This window comes from Octopus sinensis, linkage group LG16 (genome assembly GCF_006345805.1).
Source record: "Octopus sinensis linkage group LG16, ASM634580v1, whole genome shotgun sequence".
Classification (NCBI taxonomy): domain Eukaryota; kingdom Metazoa; phylum Mollusca; class Cephalopoda; order Octopoda; family Octopodidae; genus Octopus; species Octopus sinensis.
The window spans coordinates 50,592,892-50,600,191 of NC_043012.1; the positions used below are offsets into that span (position 1 = coordinate 50,592,892).

The 7,300-nt window shown below is 32.1% G+C and overlaps 1 long non-coding RNA gene across 1 annotated transcript in view; it reads right to left on the minus strand.

Moving 5' to 3' along the window:
• LOC118766630 overlaps positions 1-4,812 on the minus strand; it is a 26,558-nt gene extending 21,746 nt beyond the window's left edge. The window contains exon 1 of the long non-coding RNA XR_005002567.1: positions 4,681-4,812. This is a non-coding gene — a long non-coding RNA (uncharacterized LOC118766630). The remainder of the gene's footprint in view (positions 1-4,680) is intronic.
• Positions 4,813-7,300: the final 2,488 nt, after the last annotated feature.

Below are 7,300 nucleotides of genomic sequence, written 5' to 3' on the forward strand. Positions count from 1 at the left end.
ATGTAATCATAACAACTATTTCAATAACAATAGCAACATATCTCTATAGTAGGAACTGTATATCATTCTAGTTCCTGTCTCAGGGTGTGTTTCTCTATGAAATTTCAATGATCAATCATTAAATTCAAACAACGTATTTACACAATTAATATTAAAGTTTTGCTTTTCACTAAATTTGTTCTTTATCTGGAAATATGTTTGTGTGTGTGTGAACTGCGCGCCTGTGTTTCTGTGTATACATATGTATATGTGTGTGCATGTGTTATAAAATATATGTATATGTATTATATATATTATATATATAATATATATATATATATATATATATATATATATATATATTATATATATATATATATATATATATATATATATATATATACAGATACCTGGGTAGCAAAAATCACAACAGAAAAATCACGGTTGAGGTTACGACCATGGGGTATCGCAACCGTGCTTTAGTGCGGATAATTTCTTCCCTCACTAAATATATATATATATATATATATATATATATATATATATATATATATATATATATATATATATATATATATATATATATGTGCGTGTATGTATTTGTGTATAATATATATATATGAGTGTGTGTGTGTACGTGTATGAATAAATAAATTTACTTTATTTTATCTTCGAGTGCTCTGAGGCAGCTAGACTGACGCCTCTGAGTGTAGCTAGTCTGACGGAAATGGTTTTCTTAGGGCATTCACTCGGGATTTTGGTTCATCTGATATCCCAGATAAAAATTTTACCGAATCATTCTTTCAAAATGGCAACTTCAACACTTTACAAATCGTTGAGGCTATTCGGCAGAATTTTGAAGTTGTGGACGCTTCAAATGCAAGATGTTATTGTCCTGGATCCTCATTTTAGTTGGACTTTTTGGGGCCTAAGCAGTGCTGTCAATTTCGATAATTAGTATTGCTTTTAATTTCAAATTTGGGAGGTAGATACTCCAGCATCTTCCATACACACACACACACACACACACACACACACACAAACAAACACTCACACACTCAGACACACACACGCACACACACACACACACAAACACACGCACACTCACACACACACTCACACATACACTCACACACACTCACACACACACACACACACGTATATATATATATATATGACTGAATATCTCTCACTTTTTTTCTTTAAGGAGTATGGTTTCAGTTCCCTTAGCATCTCCCATTAGCTCATCTGTTTTACCGAGATGATCTTCTTTGTATAGTGGAGCTCAAAAGCCTCAAGTTCCTCTGTCAGTTTGATGTTCCATAGTAACCACCTCTGGGAGCAGTAATCCAGCTGACTGAGAACGAAAGTTCCAAATACGCATAGTATGACACCTTTTTTTCTCTTTCTGAATCCATGCCGTCGACATTTTTTTGCCTCAGCACTTTGGTCTTGTTCATTAGAAGGCTTTAGGATAAACTTTTACATTTTCCTCCGCCCTGGTTTCTTTTATAACCCTTTCTTTTTCATTGCAGAGTCTAATCACATTTTCGATTTCTAAGAGCGCTACCTTGAGGTAGGATTTTTCACCGTCATTATGCTGTTTAGTTCAGCATGTATGTAAATATGCATATATGTATATATATATGTATGTATGTATATTACATGTGACCCTTTTACTTTACAAATTAACCTCCTTGCATGGTGAGCCTGATGCATTTTCAATGCATTTTTAAATACTATATATTAATATCTATCTATCTATCTATCTATCTATCTATCTATCTATCTATCTATCTATCTATATATCTATCTATCTATCTATCTATCTATTTATCTATCTATCTATTTATCTATCTATCTATATATATATATATATATATATTATATATATATCTATATATTATATATAATATATATATATATATATATATATATATATATGTCTGTCTGTCTATCTATCCATCTATCTATCTATCTATCTATTTATTTCTTCCTTAATTTCTTTATCTATCCATCTATTTATCAATCTATCCATCTTCCATTTTGAATATATTTTACATTGTTTTTGCTTTTGTGTTAAATTACTTATAAAATAATGAATTTGTAATTCCGGTATACTTGTTAATTCAGCAATACTCGTCATCAGTAATTACCGACTAGGTTTTACTAAATACCCTGATGCAAAGAACGCCTAACAACATATTTTGTTACTAACTTTAATTAGATTTGTCATGTACGTTAAGCCTCTTATCGAATGGGCCTATCCGAGTTTCTATTTCGTAGTAATAGCTGACACCGTGAACTGGACGACACTTCGTCACAATCTTAACTTCCGTTTGATTACTGAAAGTCATTTAGAAGAGCAAAGGGAAATTAAACATTCCCATAAGCAGGCTACGCACGGTCGTGCACCTGTGCCACGGTTTTACAGTTGTGATTTACACATCCTCTCTACCGCAGCATATATGTGTATGTGTGTTTGTGTGTATAATATATATATATATATATATATATATATATATATATATATATATAAAGAGAGAGAGAGAGAGAGTGAGAGAGAGAGAGAGAGAGAGAGAGAGAGATGAATATATATATAAAGTGAAGACATGTGGCTTAGCGATTAGAGTATTAGGTCCACAATCGCAGGATCGAGAATTCAGTTCCCGCTGATACGTTGTGTACTTGAGCACTTGAGCAAGACACTTTATTTCAAGCTAGTCCAGTTCACATACCTGGTAAATATGAGTGGTACCTATATTTCAAAGAGCCACCCTCGTCACACTTTCTGTCATGTTGATTCACCCTGAGAACTACGTTAACGGTACACGTGTGTGTGAAATGCTAATCCTGATGCACGTTAAATTCGCGCGCATGGTGTTCCATTTATCGGATGAACTGGAACCTTGGCCGTCGCAACTGACGGAGTACCATATACGTACATACGCACGCAGACATATATATTTCATTAAACACGACATTGTATAATACCTAAATATACTGATAGTTTTATGTATTTGTGACTCATTATAATTATTTTCTTAAAGCCACCGTTAAATGCCGTTTTAAATATACATTATTTTTCTAGTTTTTCAGTGAATATATGAGCCAAATTTTATATATCACTCAATGGCACATTTGGATCAGCGTCAATTTTCTCCTAATCCTTAAATAATTTATGCTTGATGTCCAAATATTAATCACTAAATGAACATGTTAATCAACTTTTAGGACAGTCATTTGCTTATCAGAAGCTTTCATGAATGCCATAATTGAATAAATGTAATGAGGTGGACATCTTCCAACATAGTAGCTTTTATTAACTAATTTTGCCAGTAGCAGTTATTTTCGCTACTTTATTAATATAATTATTTTAAATTATTCTGCTCTCGTAAACAACTTGTGTATTTTAATATAAACTAAATATATGAGAAAACCTTTGAAATATTTAGAAACTTATGAACAACACTTGAAAACCCTTATACTGATTATATATTATTGCTTCAATATGTAAGAACGTGTACAAAGATTTTATGGGAGATTATTCCTAGATTTTAAGTATGGTTAAAATATAACTATAAGTCCAGCATTTTTTTTTCTCGAGGAGAAGTTAAGTCGATTACATGAGCGTCACAGTTTAACTGGTACTTATTTTTCGACTACACAATGAAGATATCTCAAGTCAATGTCGCCAAACATTTGAACCCAGATTGTAAAAACACCACTAAGCATTTTGCTCACCGCGTTATTGATTCTGCCAGCTCGTCAACTTTACTTTATTTACGAGCAAAATATTCTTTAGTTAGATGAGCTGTAGAAACTCTCATTCTCTGTCCCTGTCAACATCTTAATTTTTAAAAGAGAGCTTGAATTATATATTATGGACCACGTATAGATCGAAAATGTTTCTGAAATGCATAAGTTATGATGGAGATACTCACAATAAAAAGACGAAAAATATTCAAGTCCAATTTAATACAAGGGCAAAAAGAGTCTACAAAAATAAGTTATATAAAATAGTATGTTTCAAGTTATAGAGTGAAAGCATCTATGAAAATCTACTACTGCTCATAATAATTCTTTCTACTATATGCACAAGGTATGGATCCTCTGGGAAAAGGACAGTCGATCATATCGACTTCAGAACTCAACTGGTACTTATTTTGTCGACCCCGAAAGTATGAAAGGCAAAGTTGACTCCGGTGGAATCTCTACTCAGAACATAAAGACGGACGAAATACCACTAAGCCTTTTGTCCAGCGTGCTAACGATACTGCCACTTCACCGTTTTAATGAAAATATGAATTAAAATAATAATATCGCGGATAACGCTTATCTATAAAGTTTACTCACGTTGTCAGAAATTAGCAAACTTTGATGATTTATGGATGATGTAACACACACACACACATTCGTGTGTTATATATGTATATTTATATGTGGTGTGTGTATGAATGTATGTGTGTATATGTGCGTGTGCACGTATGTATATATATATATACAGATATCCATACATAAATACATATATATTCATACACACACACACATATATGTGTGTGTATATATGCATATCTATCTATTCATATATATATATTATATATATATATATATATATATATATATATATATATATATATTATATTATGACGTATAAACAAGGGCAAAAGAAAAAAATTTCTAATGCCAAATATGCCGAACAGACACATCGTCAATAACCATATGATTCATCACTATAAGCACGCATCTCGAAGAAAACCGACAGAAATTACTAAACAATTCTGTTATTATCATATCGGACCCGATTTCAGAGTTAATTCATAAGTACCTTCTTTTCCTCAATAATAAATTCGGCAAAGAAATATATGAAATGCTTACTTATACCTATGGAAGAAGCAAATACTAAGTCATAAGCACATGAGCACTAAGTCATGACTTAGTGTTAGCATCTTCCTGGATGTTAATATCGTTCTATATATGTGTATACTTGTGCATATAGATGACGGGCTTCTTCGAGTTTCCCTCTACTAAATCCGCTCTCAATAGTTTTGGTCGGCACAGGGTTGTAATATAAACACATGCACAAGGTGCCATGCAGTTATAATTGAATTTCGAAACAGATGGTATGGAAACGAAACACTTAACACTTAGGAAGACTGAACCTATTGTACGGATATAAAGGATGTCGAAAATGTAACATTATATCGATATATGTAAACGTTATTCTTGTTATTGGTAGAAATGAGATGAAAGACTGTTTATGACGAAAACAGAATATATTGAATATACTTAGTTAATCAAAATGTATATGAAATTTGCAAGGTAAGATATTTGCTTTTCAACTATCTTGGAATGTGTCTTATACATTTTATGTCTTTTGTACATGGAGATTAAAATATGAGAGTCGTGATTGCCTTTATGTATGTGTTTGTTCATTACTTGATTGACAAAAATTGTTAGTTTGTTTACGTTCCAGTAACTATAGGGTCGAAAATAAGCGATCGATAAATTAGGATCCATATTTCAATAAAAGTTCTGGTGTCGTTTACATCCAATCAAACGTGAAGGCAGGAACTAGCTTGGCCAGATTCTAATGATTGAAACAAGTAAAAGTAAAACGATAAAAGAAAAAAAAATAAACTCGTTAATGAATTCCTATATGTATGCACGTATGTATAAATAGATAGAGATATACATACATATATAAACATTTTATATATAATATATACATACATATATGTGTGTGCGTGTGTGTGTATAACATATACTTGAGCACGCGAGTGTACTTACATATACGAGCGTATACATAAGTATGATGTATGCCTACTATTATGTATGTATGAGCGTGCGTTTACCTGCATGCGTATGCTCCTGTTGTGTAATATTTATTTTGTTTCACTCGCACTCTAGAAGTAGTTTTCTACTGACATATCATTCTTTTGGTGGAGGAAAACCAATACGTCTACTATTAGAACAACAAAATTTTGTTGTTAATTTATGTTTTTCATTGCGAAGATCGGATTAAGGAAGCACACGGTCAACTTATATGTAAACGAAAATTAATGACAATCATTGGATGTAATGTGGTTCTTAATTAAACAGATTCGATGAGAGAAAATGTCCGCGAGCTGTACATGGCGATATTTGGTTTTTGGAAAGGTAGCGAACCATTTCTCGTCACAAATTGACTTTGATGATGAATTACTAGAAAGAAAAACAGATAAATAATAAAACAAAACACTACCAACTCCAGTGACTTTGGAAATTTTCTAGCATCCCTGTCCACAACTTTCTTAGTTCAGCGATAATTGTGTGTGAGTATATATACACACACATAAGTATACATTACTATCAATGTATGTATGGTTGTGAGTATTTCTTCATTTGTGTTTATTTATTACATCACAACATTTTTTCCTGCAGTTCTTGTTACCGCCGCCTGTAGCACCAAATTCTGGTACACCTTCCCATGCACACACACACACATACATGTGTGTGTGTACCTGTATACATGTATTATCATATTCGTGTATATATATACATGCATATATATATATATATATATATATGCATACACATGCACGCATACATGCATACATGCATACATACATACACACATACATACATACATACACATATATATATATATATATACACATACATATATATATATATATTATGCGTCTTACGAAATAAGTATTGAATGAGAATGTCGAATTGTTCCATGTAAGAGTTGTTAGAGTTCGGCGTCAGAATTACCACAAATACTCGAGAGAATTAAGAAAAGAAAAGCAATAAAGAATGAAACAAGAAATATAATACAAAACACAGACACATTATATTTATAAGTATACCATTTGCATCTGGAAACATGTGAACATGGTAAATTCTTTATGTTTCCAAACTTCACCCACCACTGCCCATACCAGCGTAGTAAAATTACTACCTTTTTTTTCATAACCTTATACTTGGCAGAGTTTCTTTCAATATCCATCTAACGTGTCCGGACAGTTGTAAGTTTAAGAAATAACCAAGTAATTAAGCTTCAGGTATAATATATCCTATCTCACGTAATAATGATATAACACCATACATACATGTGTGTGTGTATGTGTGTGTGTGTGTGTGTGTGTGTGTGTGTGTGTGTGTGTGTGTAGCAGTCCGGTGTTTTAAAGCAAAGATTTGAATATCGAAATTTTGCGTCAAGTGTTCAATACGACTTATGAAAGTGATATAAAAAAAAGAAAACGTTTAATATCTGAATTTTGTGTTTCGCTTATATTAAGGATGAAGTGCAAATTCAACCCCGATGAAATTTGAA